Genomic DNA, 18627 nt, shown 5'->3' with positions numbered 1-18627 from the left:
TTGTATCTATAAACTAATTAAAATTTCTTTCACTAATAAAAAGCTACAATAGGAATGTCTACTATTACCTATTTAGAATACCTTTGATACATTTACCACACAAGCAGGCCTGTACAATGATCCTCTTATACTTAAAAATAGGTAACTTTACTAAGCTCGAACAAAATACTATCGACGTTATAGTACAATAACAGCTGTCAAACGCAGAGGATAAGGAACTTTTCAACTTCGAGTGCCAATCTGTTTGTAAGTTAATACTTAAGCGCGTTCTATCACTATCTGGTAGGTGTGAATCGGAATGCAGGTTTGACTCCCGACCGATGCCTATGTTTTATCTGCTTGTTATACGTGTTCAAATTTTGGTTCCCAGGTTGACCAATACGTTCAGCAGGTTTTGCTAACATGATTTTTCACAAGATCGGTTCGAAATCAAGTGTTCGTAAGAACCTAACAAAATCTTTTGACATGGAATTAAACTTCAGGTTTTAACAACTTATTTCTATATAATTCTGGGGGATGTTATTATGTATTAAAAATATAATACACATTACTTAATCTGTAATTAAGATAGGATACTCAGAGAGAATGCCTTTGTAAGAAAAAGTGCCAAAAACAGCTGCGTTAGACGTCCTTTCTTACAGGATTATATTCAAGAAATAAAGCTTTCCTTTATAATATTTAAAAAAGGCTTTTAACGAAAAAAAAATTACAAAGAGCAAGATTTTTTAATTTCATGTTTGCACGAAAGTTACAAAAGTAAAGGCTTTAGATGATAATGATTTTCTTTGGTTAGTTTTATGTTAATTATAAAGGTTAAGGAAAACGTCTCAAAAAAATTGCGAGTGGTATTCTTACAAATTAATTCTAATCTATACTAATATTTAAAGCTTTTGTAATATAAGACTACCAAATATAGTAGTACTAAGTGGCGAATCACAGGCAAAAAAGAGCGAGACTATCGCAGTGACGCCACTGCAATCATGACGCAGACGTGTGAGAGAGATAGCGAGATGCTCCCAGTAGGTGATCAATAATATGACATTTAGTTACTATCTGATTTACCAACAAATTAATTTCAATACAGTTTTCTTTTCCCTTCACCTTCCTGTTGCAATATGAAACACAGTACCTCTCTGTAAATGTCTACATTTATAACACAGAGAATTAATCCGACACGAAAAGGTCCCAAAGGGAGTGTTCAGAGCGTCCGGAGGCATGATGGACCGGCAGTTTAAACCTGGATCCAATTGGCGCAGCACCCTAGGGAATAGCTAAGATTTATACTCTGTTAGAAGCTGTGGCTACAGGTAATCTTGCCTGTATTGTGTCTTGATAGCTTCGATTATATGTTAGTTATCGCATTAAACAGCTATTGTATATAGTAGTTTATACATTTAAGTCACAAATACAATAACCTCAGATGTTGGTAAACATGTCCTAAATATGCAAAACCTGTATTTTTAATAATAGGTTGTATAATTTACATAGCAGTTGGTATCCTCACGTCGCGTCGTCGCTACGAAGATGTAGTTAGGGAAATATATGACATCCAAAGATCGGTGAATTTTTTTGTTGAAGTGCATATTCTAGGTACGCGAGAAATGATTGGTCATGAAAATATAGCAAAATTCCCTGATCTGTGCCGACATGACATAGTAAGATAAGTTTGTAAACCAAAGGAAACCGCGTCAAGACAAATATTTGTATGAATCGCAAATATTTGTCAGTAATTGTAATTCCGGAAACCAATGATACAAGGCTTGTATTCATTTCTGTGTGGCTAATATATTCTCTATTACACAAATACAACCGAACCCACAAACATGGCAACCGCATTTATAGCATTGTTTATGGTACAAATGAATACGCTCGCAGTACGCGCCGGACTGAATATTTCATGCATACCCGAGTGTGCACAACATGGTGTAATGCTTGTAATGGGCGGGAACACGAGCCAAATATGTCATAATAAGCCTTGCGGATTTTGGCAATTCCGGATTAGACTAACCAAATGTTATTATTATAATCTACATATCTAAACATTCCCGGTTGGTTCTCACAGAAGACATTTTCCTATTCGAAATATTTCAAAATAATTTACTCTCTACTGGTCTCTCATATGTGAGGGTCCGCCTGGGATGGTACCACCGCAATGTCTGTTTCTGCCGCCAAGCAGCAGTGTGTAGTCACTGTTGTGTTCCGGTTTGAAGACATTGTAACCAGTCATTTTAATATTCCATACTCCCCTAATCCGTAAGTACCTATTTTAATCAATTAATTTGTTCCCATTTCAGTTTGAAAACTTTAAGACTGCGAAGTCGCTTTACTGGAGGGTAAGTCACGTGTCACGCTGCGTGTCACGTGACCGCACAACGATAGCTTTGATTAACTTATTACTTCCAAGAGGGTCTCTATAATATCCCGACTTGGAAGAGTTTACACAACTCTTTTGAGTTTAATTGTGATATTGTATCAATAAATATAGTATCACTATTTCGGATGTAATCCACATTAATAATATGATAAATATCTGTTAGCCTGTTCCGCTTCCCAGAACTTCAGAACAGAGCAGGAACGAATTATATTAATTTGGCGATACTTTTTTGATAATAAAAAGAACACCATGTTGAAAATTCATTCTATACTAAGCCTTCGCACCTAATAACAGAATTCTTTTTAAACCTTTAACTTGGTTTTGACGATGAAATATAAGCATCAGCTTTAACGTACTGAACAATCACGAAATGGAAAATAAACGCGATGCGTTTAGAATATTTCGGAAGAACCTTCTAGAATATATTTTATGGTAATGCAAGCCGCATTGACACTGAGGTGGTATATTTTATATACCGATAACCGTGGCGGTTGCAGTGTGCACCTGCAGTCGGACATTTAGAATACAAAAGATTTTTTTTTGGTAAAAATTTTATAAATCATGTTTGTTACTACTATAATTCTGGAGCTCAATATAATTTAATATTATATATAGTAACGAGCAATGCCTTATGATATGCCTTGAAAACTGATTTTCCGAGGAAATTAAAATTTGGTGTATTTAGAAGACGGCATGAAATTACAATTGTGTGAAAAAACATCAACACTGCAATTGACGGTCGCGAAAATCTTGTCGGTCTGACTCACTGGATTTATGCCGAGTAATCGCATACAACTTTACGGAGCACAGCAATATAGCTTTTTTATAACGGTATGCAAACGATTGTCTATTAGTAAACTTTAGAATGTTTTATAACCACTTAGAAGCAACAAGTGTTATATTGCTGAAATAGCTCATAAACGCAGTTACACCTTTCGCGTGTCGTAACTCGCCCTATATACAGGAACCCATTTTCTTACATTCAAATTAGAATAGTCAAGATATAAGTATATATTGGACTAGTTAAGATATATGTGTTGAAACTTGGCTGGTAAATAACTGCGACTGAGAAGGACTAAGCTTTAGATATCGACTACTAAATAAGGTTTGGATACTAACTAATAATAATGACATATCAATAATTAATGTCTACACGTATAATTACAATGAAGGTTAACTGTTTTGAGGATCGAACCCGTTTCCACTGTCTCGACACTCTGTTCCACTCTACACTTACCAATCGCAGTGTATTGTATTTATAAATAAAATAAAATTTTATGTTCTTTATATAAAACAACCTTTGAAACGGGTTAACTAGTTTTCTAGTACATTAAGGCATAGAATACAAAGAATAAACTGAGCATTGTACCTCACTCAGCAAAGGACGCTGTATTATGATACATGAATCATAATATATTCTCTGCTATTGATCCTGAAAATATATAGTCTGAGTAGGAAAATAAAAACCTCCCCATAATATAGTAAAATATAGAACTGTTTTCGTTACTTTAAAATTTATTATTTATTTATTTATTTATTATTATACACAGGGACATAAACAGTTTACACATACAATTAATATTGGTTCAGTTTTCTTAGTATAGTATTATTCTTATGTGCTTACCAAATAAAGATGTAAAATTAAAAGTAAAAGGACATACAACCTTAACTTTAAAAGTATAAGTAGGGTCCTCAAAGCAGGTTCTTAATTTTTCTGCTCAGTTTATAAATAAGTCTATACGTATTAAATTAGTCGACAATTCTAAATAAAACCCTGAATTACTTTCTAATTACCTGAGCTACGCGACAGTAAATAGTCTGCTTGGATAGTAAAGTATTGAAACAGAACCATTGTTTAGTGTTCATTTGGTTTAATTGCTCGGAAAGTAATCCTATTAAGGTGCACAACGATTAGACAGTATAATTGCGAGTTTATTATACGCCTTTTATTTATTTAACGGTTGATTTATCAATCAGATTATAATCAAAGTCATAAAATACTTGAGAAAATATAAAGATATACAAGTGGACTAGGTTATATTTTGTTATGTTTTTTTTGTATTTCAATTTTATTCAGTGTATAAGTTTTACACGGGTTTACGGTTATTAAACCATGGGCATCGGTAACTTTTGTATAATTTTCATTTAAATAGCATAATAAGGATTTTTATTTATTTATTGCACTTCATACAAAACATGTAAAGGCGGACTTAATGCTCGAGGCATTCTCTACCAGTCAACCTGAGGTGGTACAGAGATAGAACATAGTAGGTGCACGTCAATAAAACAGTACATTGAGGGTAGTACCTATAAAAGAAAAAAATATTTTTTTTAGCAAATGTTGCGCAGTATAAAGTTACTTTGTCTCAGGATAAAGAACGCAGTGCGGTGCAATGCAGTCCATGCCACGTGCAGTACTTTGTGATTCCGAAGTTTAAGTTCTGTTACTACTGTTTACCATTGGGCGGGCGATTTGTTCTCCATTCTCTTAGAGCTTAATTTGTTAATGTTCAAATTAATTATACCAAAAGAATAATTGAACAATTTCGACCACCAAGCGTATCGGTGGTCGCTGATTTCGACATATTTATATTCATATTTTATTATACAAATTATTATACGTTTTTTGCAACGTGTCAAAATTATTGAACCGTTTTAAGTTATAATTAATAAATGAATGAAAAACCAACTTTAAAAACTGATGAATTCTACAATCCCTTACCCTTAATAAGTTTAAGCTAGTACTTGTTTTAAAACAAGAGACTCTCACGCAGTTTTTCACGAGAGTGTTACTGTTCCTATTAACAATTTTTATATTACTATAACATAAAAAAAAAACTTCATAAAAATATTCCTTGTTTATTCCACTAAAAAGTAATGCAATTTTAAAATTGGATTGCAAATAAACGTACCGCGAAAGTAATCTGCAACTGTTTGTAGGAACGCAATATCTAGGACGAGTTTCATTAGGCTCTTGTATTTTTCTTTGTTTTCGCATGGTGAATACTGGACCTGGTGAAAATGCGGACCAAGCCAAAATATTGAGAGATGTTTTTGTTCATGAAAATTGAGACTGACCTAATAAGTATTTTTAATGGAATACCCTTAGAAACGGACCTGATTAATATGGTCTGTAGAGTTTAACAGACGTTCTATATACCTATTAAATCATGGGACCTAATAAGTTTGACGTGAAATTGCACTTCTGCCTCCCCTTTCAAAAATAAGCGTTACCATATATTTCAAGTACAATAGACCAACAAATACGTTTGAAAACATTGTCGTTGTAGCGATTGCCTACGTTTAGTTCCCGTTACGAGTTCAAATATACATTTTAAAACATACATCAGATCTAATGCCTCATGGTTTTCCGAAAAATTAAAATAGCAAAACCAGGAACAAATGTCTGCGTTGGAAAACATTATCTGCAGGGTCGAACCCGCCGCGACTGCGTTTCGCGGCCGACTCATCGCACACTGCGCTACCGAGATATCCATCGCGCTTATTTCGGCATTCTGTTTATATTCCGAAAATACAAAGTTAAAAATGATTATAATCTAAAAAAATAATTTATATAATGCCCCGTCTCGTATATTTCACGGAAACAATAAAGAACTTATTGACATTGAATAAAACATAAGGCGGGCTATCGCGGAGGCTTCGAGATAAAAGCTGTAAGCTCGCGGGCGGGCGCCGGCCGGGGCAGCAGTGCTCGCCCGTGGCGCGAGTAGTGCGCCCGTGCCGCCGCCGCGCCGACACAGCGACGGCAACTCGCGACCGCGACTCGCGCCAGATTTAAACATATCATAATGAACACATAGTTAAATAATATCTGTAAGTATTGAAAAAAAAGTGGATAGCAAGTAATTTTCTAAACATTTTTATACAGTGTCTTTCCGTGTCAAATGAAAAGAATTAAGATGAAAGAATAGTTTACTAAAACGGTCGGAAGTTAAGTCGGTTGAAGTTGAATTAAAAAAGTTTCTGCGGTTAGTTGCGAAGTTTTCCGCTGAATGGTAGATGTGTAAAGATGTTCCATTCATCTTTGTGGCTGGTGATTAGTTTATAGCATTGTGGTTCGTAGGGCGGAATATTTAGGACTACGATTATTTTGAATTAGTTTATTTAGCAACGGTGGAATATCTGTTTCAGAACTACACAACTAAGAGTCTTTTCTTCTAGATATTATAACACTATAGTGTGATCTAAGCTTTATTTAAACAAATATGTGTAAGAATTTTCTGCGATACACCATGTATGTAGATCCATATCTTAAGGGTCTCGAGATCCAGAGAGAGTTTTGTCCTCACTACACCCAGAACCAAAACAAATTGTATGCACCACAACTCAGTCTCGTGTCACGTGCTCATGTTGATTTCATCATTTCCTTTGTATTCTATTGTGTCATGAATTAAAGTTTAAACTTATAATTATCATTATCAAAAATGTTTTATTTTCCCAATTCGATAAATTACTAATTATTCGTGGCGGAGATGTAGTAAAATTTACTTGAGTTAAAAATTATAATAAATCGTAGTAAAATATTATTTGCCTCACTAAACAAATTCTCATTAAAAAAATGTAGAATCTGTAACGTATTTCCAGAAAACTCTTCCTACAAACAAACCTAAAAACTTACTCTCTTATTATAATTACAATTATTTTTGTAATGAAACCATTTTCAATTATTTCCCGCCATTTTAATTATACTCAGTCCCACAAGGTAAATAGTAAATAAATGTATGTTGCCTGTTACAATACATATCCATTGTGTTACCCTAGTGGCAGGAGTGGCAAACGTTTGGCAACGTGACCAAACATTAATATAGCATCACATTTGCGACAATTATTAATTTAAAGAATGGCTGTCTATTATTATTTTTTTGGATGAGTTAAATAATAGTATTGTTAGTCTATCAGAAGTGAAACTTTTTGCTAAAGCAGCCACTGTAACTTTAGAATTTATATAGTTGCAAATTTTCTGTTGACTTACTATAATAACTCATCTACGATGTAAATGATAAAAATATTATTACCTTTTAAATGGAAGATTGATTTATTCCAAAGTCATGTGAAAACTACGAATTCATGTTAGGTTTTGCTTTTTTAAGCAGAACCTGACCCTCAATTGAACAATCGATTAGTAAACCAAGGTAACATTTTGGATACTTAATTCTGATGTTATTGTAACCAATATTTTCAGTATGAAAACCTACTATCATAGAATTAGTTTATAATATAATATGAAATACCTCAATAACTGTTTTTTATATTATATGGCTTATCTTCCATATCATTGTTTAGTATACATTATTGTTTTCGGAAGTTGCTTATGTTTAATGGTTGTCGATCCCCTAAGGGTGTGTTGAAGTATGACGAATGTAAACATGTGAGTACACAATGTTTCACCACGAAGTAAATATTGTTTTAACGAGCGATCATGAAGTAGGAAAAAATACAAATACTCTTACTAGCTTTTGTTCGCGGCTTCGCGCGCGTGAAGGAGTTTTCCGGAATAAAAGTCCCGCTATATATTTTTCCGGGATACAGAATAACCTATAACCTTCCCAGGGTGTTAAACTATCTCCATACCAAATTTCATAAAAATCCCTTCAGCAGATTTTGAAAAAATCGATAACACAGAAAAGAAGACTTTGTTTTATAATATGAATAGATAAATTTGGAGGGAATCTTTCGGAAATATAAGTAGTGTTTATATTTTTCCTTTCCTCTCCGTCCCTGTGTGAGTGTGTGTTTCTGTATCCCTTCCAAGCTATATGTCACACTTGGTAGTGAAGTTTTTCTGTTTCCTTTTTCGGCTTTGCTCTTACAATGCTCTTACAATATAACTTTTAAAAATCTGATTCATTTTCATATTTCTACACTCTATATGCCACCATTTTATTTTAGCACTGCGTTTGGAGGGCTATGTCTTAATTTTTTTTTTTTATATTTTATTTCGTACTTGTTAAGTATAACAAAAATATCTAACATATTTATCATTGTATAATAGAATACTGCAATGAACGTAATCTTTAATTTTTTTAGTACTTACTCAGTATTTGCTTTTAAATTAATATTTCCTACATGCCGGGTGTATTAAACAAAACACTAAATAGTCTGTACTTATTTTCTTGTGCATATATATTTAGATACGTAGATTTAGTACGAGCAAACATCAATCTATGGAGTGTTTGCTCGCGGCTTCCCTCGCAATGAAATCAAATTGAACTCCGCAAACACTTGCGGAGAAGGAAACTTTCTCGACAACGCTTCAGGACTGACAAACACACAGATATTTATTCTGTATTAGTGGACATTATTTGGAAAACATTTCTACCTTTATTCATATAAATATATAATAAGAGGTCTCACACCTCTGAGGCCTGCTGGTAACACGGCATGCTATGATATTAACAATGTATTTATCCATATGTATTAATATTCATTATTGCTAGGTTGTATGTATCTCGTAATTGCTGTGAGAAGATTCCATCAATATATATGTTTTTGCCGCCAAACAGCAACATACCAGCATTAGTGAGAAACTTTAAAGTTTGAACTATGAGTGGTATTGTTACTAATGTCTTGATTATGAAAGCAATACCATACCACTGACCATGCACTATAGAATGCTTTGTAAAATGTAAGTTCTGGCTGGTCGTGTTCATGGACAGCCTTCGGAGACAACATCAAGCTTTGCAATAGTTTGCCTGGGCGCCTGCCCTGCGTTCCCGTGAAGAAGCATCTTAGTAGGCATGAATAGCCATTTGTTGCCATTCGATATTTTATCTGGACGGCATCATGCTTACCATCACGTACGGTGCAGTCACTTTTCCGTGCCAGAAACGAAAAAAAAATACACCCAAAGATTAACTCTACCCACCACGATCTCTCCGACATTGTACAAACAATTTTATGCTTACATTACCTTAAAAAAAAATTATGGGAAAATAACTTTCAATATATCATTCGAAGCTGCACACAGTAGCTAATTTTCATTATTTTTCCTTTCCTTGATACCTTATATGTGTTCTCTGCAAGCATTGTATAAAATTTTATACTAAGCTGGTATTATTGTATTTATGATTATTTTTATTGGCCATGTTGGGAATCAGATCAGAATGTTATTGTTCGTACAGAAAAGTTACTCGTGTGTTGGTTTTGCTCTTGTTGCTGCGCGATTCTCGTTTGAGTTTTGTTTTTATTTTTGTATACATTAATGTTGCGGGTTGTAATCATAATGCGACTGTGCCAGATAATTACAACTTTCATGTATTTTAAACATTAACACATTTTAACTCTTACATATTTAAATATCCCTTCCTTTTTTCTCATCACTCTGATACATACCAACCAGTCTCATCACATAAAAAGAAGTTATACGGTAGGCAGCAGCTTAGCTGTTCCCTGGCATTGATGATAACTTTGGGCGATGGTAACTTATCTGCCTAAGAGGCAGAAAAATCATACTGCACGTTTTATTACCTTGTTTTCAATAACATTAAGAAGCCTTCATTTACTAATAAATAAATAGGTTCTAAAGCCGATATAAATCTTTTCCAACTTAATATTGTCAGTACTTCATACGAATTTACAGCCTTCTGTTCAAGGAATATTTTCCACGCGTGATGTAACACTCAATGAAAACTGTCACGTATCAAACGTATGCGATTCCCGCTTCGTCCATGAATCACAAATTGATGGTATTCCTGCGAGCAATCAAACCGAACAGCAATCCGCGCACGTAGCAATCCCGAACAGCTAATAACCACATCTACAGGCAAATTAGATGCACCTCGCAGCCTGTAGTCAGGGTTTACGAGCCTCGTGTTTTGTGGACCATTCAATTTTGTAATGTATACCTGTTACATATAATAAAATTAGGTGTTAACTACCGCACTGCAGTTGTCTTCCTCTCATGAACTGCATAAGATAATTATGCCTGTTTCTCAATATCCATGAAAGACCCTATCTTATTTTTTAGCGCCTCGTGAAAACATTCAAGAATTGATAGACAACTAGGAAACAAAATTTGTAAGTATATACGCCATAAACTTTATTGCTTAGTTTGATAGTTATAGATCTCTAACAGACAGATTCCTTTATTTAATGAAGTCATTCAAAGAATGTAATATTAGAAAGGCTACATGGGAACGAAAATTTAATTTAAATAGTTGATAAAATCACCGAGCGTTACGAGTGCCTGAGGCGTAGGGTACAGACCCACGGGGGAATTTCGGGCTCTACATTATAAGAATTTTATAAATTGCTACAAAGATACAAATCTGTTGCCATGAGGTTTTAATTTCACTTGTAAAGATCGACGTCGATCTAGTGGTAGCTTGTCAAAACTGTTAAGTTCGGGTCTAAGTTGGGTATATGATGACCACTAAAGAGTTAGCTACCTGGGGCTAGTTTGACACTGGACATGATGATAGTCTGATAGATTACTGCCTCGGTGGTGTAGTTGTGCCGCGTGCGCGATATGAATCCGCTCTAAGGTTCCCTTCCCGCATCGAGCAGGGTAGTGAAATTACAGCTACGGGATTTACAGCTTAGTTGCAGCCCGCAGTGTCGAATTTGTACCCCACATGGCGATAGGCTCCCACAAATCAAGGAATACAATTGCGAGAAATGGGTGGTCTGGTAGCATTTCTACCTATCTCTTCGGGTTGAAGCCGTGATGTGTGATGATGATAGTCCGATAGCATAGAAATAAACGTGACAAACATTCTCAAAAGTAGTGTAAGCTCTCCATATAGCAGATTTACTTAGAACATACATCGGATAGGATAACGTGCCAAATGCACTTAAAGTCCACTAAAGCATAAAATCCTTTACGAGGACTCGAAGTAAAGGAAAATGGATAAAATGTTTCTCAGTTATTTTTTATGTGTCGTCATTAAATAAGGAAGGCTTAAGCTTATGAATTATAGGTTTGTTGAATGTTGCTTTCTAGCTCAGAGATTTAATAATTCAACGTTAAATAAATGGACGCCATGAGGATAATATGGCTGGAAAAATAGTCCCGTATAAAGAATATATAAATATGAATGCATCACAATATATTTTTCACCTATCCTCTTCGTGATGATACCACTCTCGCAAATCGTTGATGTGTCAGTAGCTTGATTCAACCGGCTTATTTTATATAGAGATGAATTTCTATCTCATTAAAAGTTTTTTTTATTTCTTTGATAACTAAATAAACTTCTATTTAATTATTGACTGCTTATGTTCGCTGACGACTTCTAAGAAATTAGTGTAATAAATTCTATTCTGACTTTACTTACAAAATACTAACAACTAACGATATAAAATATCATGTTGATATCGGTTCATCTGAATATTTCAGCATGTTATGAGTACTGACGCTGGTGTCGGACGTAGTACAGGTTCAATAATATTTCGACCAGGACAAACTTGCTACAAATTTGACCTTGCTCAAAGGCTAGTTATTGTTATTGGAGTAGACCGACATTATTTAACAATGTGAAAACGAAAAATCTCGTCATATTTGTCGTCTCGTGATATCTGTCGTATACACAGCTTACCAGAGACAATACCCGTACTAGGATAAAAAAACGAAAAGTAACACTATCCAGTTCTTGATGGTGCTGCGTCCTACGTCAGCAAAGATTTATAGTCATGCAATCGGAATTGTCAATGTGCTGGCAAATTGCCCACGCCAGTACACGTGGCTCTCTGGATTGGCGGGAGAGACCACGTGCTAGGATTATTGATAATTGTCAGCTAGCTATATAATGTTAGATAAGGGTATAAGTATTTCTAAAGACTATCATCTCCCCAACTTCTTATAAGATTCTGGGCCAGGATCGACAACGACTTGCATTTCAATGAAACTGGGTACTAAACTATGAAATCTCTGGAAACCTTGGTTAATATGTGATGTAGTAATAATATTAACGATTCGATATGTGACATATCTATCGATATTTTGAAAATTTATATAACTGCTCTAAATAGTAACCAAAAAATTAGATCACTGATTAAAAAAAAATTGGTATGAATTTGTTTGACGAGGTACATTATAATATTTTGTACGTTACTACTAGATTTTTTTTGGCATTAGTGTAGATGCTTGATAATGAAGGTCTGTCGCGGTAAATCCAGTACAAGTCGCACCATACCAAAGCGCTAATCGAACTATAAAATTCTAGATTTAATATAACCCTATTACGTAACATAACCTATTTAAAAGTGGAGTGAATCGATAAACTTTTTCCACGTATCTGCGACAAATACTTTTTGCTAAACGTTATCTCGAATCCAGTTGATCCAAACTGCGAGACCTATATAATTTATTGGCATTCTTATTTTTATAATGTTTCATACATTAGATTTGTTATGTTTGAAACGTTAGTGGGTAGCTAGGCCCGGGTGTTAACCGTCATCCAAATAAGATCTGCGATACAGTTACTTAACTAATGCAGATATTATCGAACATTGTATTAAAAGAAAACTGTATTACTATTCCAAAATATAAAGATTTATTATTATTATTTATATTGATACAGATCAACACCTGAATTTCTTTGCTGTCAATCACTTACCATTATTACTATACCATAACTTAATGATCCAATTACCCATTTACAGTTCTTTTGCGTAAATGGATGCATCGAGCTTGACTCTATATTTTCCCTTCTGCGCGTCAACATTCAACGACCAACGTAAAGTTACCATTGCAAGTTGCAATATAAACAATAAGCCGGCAAAGTTTCAGCCGCGCTGCTTTGTCGCCGGCAGCGCAATATTGCCGGAAATTAACAGACGTTCCCGCTTATCCACTTCATTTCACTCCTTCATTTATTAAACTTTTGATTGAATTCCGAGCCTTGATTTTCATAAATAGTTTTGAAATATGGAATGAATGGTTGTGCTGGTACAATTCCTTACTTTCAATATTTTTCCTCATCCTTCAAATTTATTTATAGGTAGGTATAAGGTTTGCTCTCTTTGTCAATTGTTATTTTATGTATTTTTTTCTATCCACCAGCGCGGTCATAATTTTCTACAGTAAACGGTCCATATTTTCTTCAGAATACAAGCCTTGCGCGTACAAAATATCACCCAAATCGATGTAGTAGATAGCCATGAATCAAAATATCTTTGCTTCCCATCTATAAATTAAGTGCACCGTTGATAAACAAATCCCTCGCAGCTCCTTAATGGTACGAACAGGATATATTTAGAATAGATTAGTAATAAAGTGTAATATGAAGTTATATCAGAATTGCGAAAACAGATTCCGGAGCCAAATCCTGAATTAACGTATTGTTTACGATCATACATTTCCAAACATTGAAATCGGTCATTGATTGAATGCAATCTATGAATTAAAGTCGGAGGAGTCCGCAGAATTTCTGATTTTTATTTACAAGTTTTTGGGTATTCAATATGCTTAAATTATTTAAATCTAGTGCCTACTTCCCATGACTAGTGACTTAGACCCAAAACACTCTTGTCCTAATTTTCTGTTGTCCAATTTAATAATAAGCAAGATCCATTCACGTCAGTAAAATTTCAAACCCGAAAATGATAACTCCACGCCAATATTGTTAATATTAAATTTGTCATATTGTATACAATTACTATATTTCATGAGTTTGGCATGGCACGCTATGACATAAATCCGCTTCTACATTATTAGAAAAGCTTTAAGATTACGGGGTCCCGATTGAGGCTCAATAAATAAGAGATAAGGCCAAATTGCAGGGCGAGTCGGCTGGGAGAGCCAGGAACTCATTTCGTGCGAAATCTATTGGTTTCGTTTAGTTTAATCGCTCCTCGTAAACAAGGGAGTGACCAGCGGGTTATGTCACTTTCATTGACGGTGGATTTGTGGGAAGTTCTTTATTATCTATAGATTATGTGACAGATAGCAAGGTCGTTTCTTTGTCTATTGGCAGTGTTCCTCGTGGAAAGGTAGTATATTAGTTCGATTTTAATGGTACTTATTATTATACAAGATGAATGTCAGAATATTTTAAATGAAATAAGAATGATTGCAACAAGACATTAAAAATATTATTTTAAAATAGCTTGTCTTTTATCTCTTGGTTCTTAAAAGCCAATTGCATCTTGAAATGTCATACTTTCAATTAAGTTTCAAATTAGTGCTGTTAGCACTTGTATATTTAATTTCACTTTTAAGTGGTGATGTTTTAGTTTAGAATAATGTAGTATTGTTTCCATATGACGTTTGATATCCTGTACTTATTTATTACTTATGTTATCATTAAGTACCAGTCCTTTTCTGCCTTTACGCAGATTCTACATAAATTCTTGCTTTATATGAAATATGTTGCAAAAAAATTTGACTTATATTTTGTTATTCCACCTTTTTAAAAAACTACCACAGCTTTTTCATGAGTAAAGTAAAAACGTACATCGCAATATCCTATTGCAATTTGAAATATATAGGAGCTGATAAAATTATTTCATAAATAAGCATTTATCCAATACTTTCTTAAAGATCTAACACATTCCACCAGGCGTGGAGCTGATCCCCAAACTGGTCTGATCGTCTCATTCAGTTGTCATCGTGACCATTAATCGTAATGTCCAGACTTCATATCCGTAAGGGCGCGGGACCACACGGACGCACGCGAGCGAGTGCCGCGCCCTCACCGCGCCCTCTGAGCCTCGCGATTACTGCGCTAATATTAGTAATGGGTTCACGCTACTGTCCTCCGATTCCCGGTTTTTAGGTCACACGGGGGTTATTAATTATCTTAACTAGGTATTTTAGATAGGGTTTAGTTTCCATTTTAAATATAGAATGTGTTTAGAATTTAATTGTTTTATTAATATATCATAACTCTGTGACGAACATATTTAAAGATTTTGAGGGGAATAAATTAAATTGAAATTATAAAAGGTGATCATAAGTTTTTTCCAATTAAAATATTATAATATCTTTTGTATTTTTAATAAATTATAAAAAAAAATGAATTTGTACTTGTATGTACATTTTTATGTATATTCGTGATAATCACAAAAATAATGCATAATTTTTCATCTTTTAATGGGATGACAAATTATGTTGATACATTCTTGATACTCTTAGAAATAAAAATGGACAATAATTAATGTTATCTGTATACTGCGGATTTTTTAAGAAACCATGAAACTCTGTATAAATAAATTGTAAAATTAAAATGGAAACCGAAATTTAGTGCGTGGTCTGAATGATGTGTGATAATTGCGGTCATTGTACCCACTTCAATACCGATTTAAACTAAATTTTGGGTCATCAAAATGGATTATAAACGGTTTTTAATTTGATTCCAATTATATAAATACTATTTTTATCACGATTGACACGCCAGTGAACGGATTCAAGGTAAATTAAAAGAGCCATGAGCCCCGTTACAATAACAGACCTAGAAAAATAATAGTATAATTATTTGATATGATTTGCGGCTATCAATAATTTCATATGTATTTTATCTAATTTGCATTATATACTGGTTATTACTGCGTAGGGGCCTTCTTTTTCGATCTCCTCCTTCGATGCTTTAATATGAGGAGGTAATTGCCATAATAGCGTAGTTGTATTACGGTACGATTGCAGTGCTGAGGTCTCGGGTTCGATCCCCGTGTCGAGTGAAGTGATTTTGATTTTTTTTTACTTAGTTTCGGTCCGGAGTCCGGAGTTTATGTCTGAAATGGCGATAGGCTCACCTACTACCACATTCTGAGACCTTTAGCGTATGCAGGTTGTGCAAAACAAATTTGTACGACGAGCTCTTGGTGCCTGTTATAGTACGTTCGCAACCGCCACCTACACATTAACACCTATATACAGACTTTCAGATAATATAATAATAATAATAACTTTCAGATACTTTATGCAAATACCCAGCAGACGCTACTTCAATCGGGCGGTAAACGATCTGTACACGTTAGTCCGTTAAAATTCGAGCTAAATGGAAACTGCCGCCTGTTCGGACCGAACCAGAAGACGATATTATTCTGACTATTTGGCGTAAAACCAGTTCTTAAAACTCATACACTCCTCAATACCACTGTTCCGTCATCGTCGCCGAGGACCTCGCGTGTTCCCCGTCCTCCCGAACTTTCTAAGAGGATAGTTGTTAGTACGCTCATCTCACATTTACTGATCTCTCCATCTTCACGCAGTGGACGTCCTGAGACGAGGTTCGTAACCCGTTAGTGGGTTGCCCGCAAACATGGTCTTTTTTTAACCTTCATTTAAGGAGCTTGGTCGTAATTTCACGACAATGTTGCTTTGTACATCCGCTTTCATCGGTATTCACTCACTTTTCAGGATTTCAAAATATTTTTAATAAAACCCTTGCCCCTTTTGACACAGGAACTGACATAAAACTATTTAAACTTAGGGTTTCAATGTGGGCATCATGGTCACTTAATTTCTAAGGGTTGTGCGCGCCTAAAGCACTCACCGGAAATTTCAATTAATCATAAGCTGCAAGCAATCACTGGTTTATTGTTAACTATTAGTTAGCAACAAATTGACCGCCAAGAAGACTAAATGTTGAAGAAAGAAAAAAAAAATCTCAAATAATTAGTGGCATGTTCATCAGGTTTGTCATTCTTCTCATTTTAGTTTACCGGTTTGGCGATCTAGCAAGGTCAAGGTCAAGGTGAACTAAAGAATTCTAGAATTTACATCTTAAGTAGAAAACGTAATATTATAAATGATGATAGTTGAATTTTCACAACCTATGAGTCTTATTAAAGAATTATTAGAAGTTAGCGGGAATCTTATTGTGATCACTCGTTCCTCTGGTTACGAGCCTCTTTCTAAAGGATTCACCCATTGAAATACACTTATAATACAATAATTTAAAATAGGTTATTACATCCAAATTAGGCCTCCCGACTTGTAGGAAAGAACCGTAAATTTGACCCCCGCGAAAGCCTTGACTACGCCCATGTCCTGGTTGAAATAGTGCTAGTGGCATATCTTATCACTGGGCTGCGTTATCACGCCGGCATCTTCAGTTGTTATCGAGAGGCGAGCCGCGCGCGCGGGTTTACTGATCTTTATCAAGTTCTTACTGACTGAGTGATGTGTTAAAATTATTGGCGGGAAAATACACAGTTTCAAGTGTTTTGTAGAGTCAGTTTTATTGAACCGTATTAGTGTAAACCAAAATATATATGGATAATACAAGCAAGTTCAGGGAAAACCATTATTGTAAACAAATACATATTCAATCAACAACCAATATGTATTAATTGTTTTGCCTCCGACTATCTCAATTAAGAAAGAGAGTAGGGCTGCCTCTTGCCAACGATTTTGGAAAATATTGATTCAGTAAATGATAAGGGTAAATTCCTTGAAAATGATTTTACATTGAAACTTTAGGTGCAATAAGTATTAATATAGAAATGTTAATTTATAGTCTGCCAAATGCAATGCCAAAAAATACAAAAATTATGGTTTTTCGATTTTAACGAATCAATTTTCAATTTAATTAAGTAAATATTAAAATTCAACCTTTCCCTATACAAATTGGTTGCAAATACAATACCGATAACATAAAACAACATATATTATAAATACACATATTATATCAATCAAGAAATCGCTACACGTTTTTTTAAGCTTACTTAGAGAGGGCCTTTGTTTAGTATTAGATACTGAAATCCCTTATATATTAAATATATGCTAAATAAATACTCTCTCCATTCAATTTCAATACATAAATTTATTTTATTCTAATTCACTTAAAATCCGCATCTGTCTGATTTCTCAATAAAACAACTGCTTGTTGACGCCAGTAACTCTGATTTGAGTAATACGTCACGTAAGATGATATTTAATCTGGAAAGATAAAATTACTTTCGACCACTGACTACATTTTGGCTTTCAAATTAATCAATTTTATCGCGGATTTATATTTAAATTTTCTCCCGACATTTCGAAGACTGCAGTCTTCGTGGTCGAGGTGGTTTTTCAAAATAGATTGCAACTCTCGCCTGTGTGTGTGTGGTTCGCGTAAATATAAGAAATCATAATATAGTTCGGCTAATAGCACACTGGCGAATTACACAGATTCACCGCGAGGAGAAGGTGGTACGCGCTCGTCCAGTATAATAAGACAAAACAATAAAACATTATCGGCTTAGCCTGTTTTTATTTGCCTATATTTTGATATGTCCATGCTGATTTACTCTCTGATACAACATGATACGCTATAATTTTTGGCTATAAAGCGAAACATTTGCTTTCT

General features: G+C 34.5%; 1 protein-coding gene across 5 annotated transcripts in view; it reads left to right on the top strand.

Moving 5' to 3' along the window:
- Nucleotides 1-18627, top strand: part of LOC115449996 (probable phospholipid-transporting ATPase IA) — an 87000-nt gene that overhangs the window by 14560 nt on the left and 53813 nt on the right. The window lies entirely within an intron of this gene.

Source organism: Manduca sexta, chromosome 22, assembly GCF_014839805.1.
Source record: "Manduca sexta isolate Smith_Timp_Sample1 chromosome 22, JHU_Msex_v1.0, whole genome shotgun sequence".
NCBI lineage: Eukaryota > Metazoa > Arthropoda > Insecta > Lepidoptera > Sphingidae > Manduca > Manduca sexta.
The sequence above is the reverse complement of the archived record's forward strand: the minus strand, read 5'-3'. Positions and strand labels throughout refer to the sequence as shown.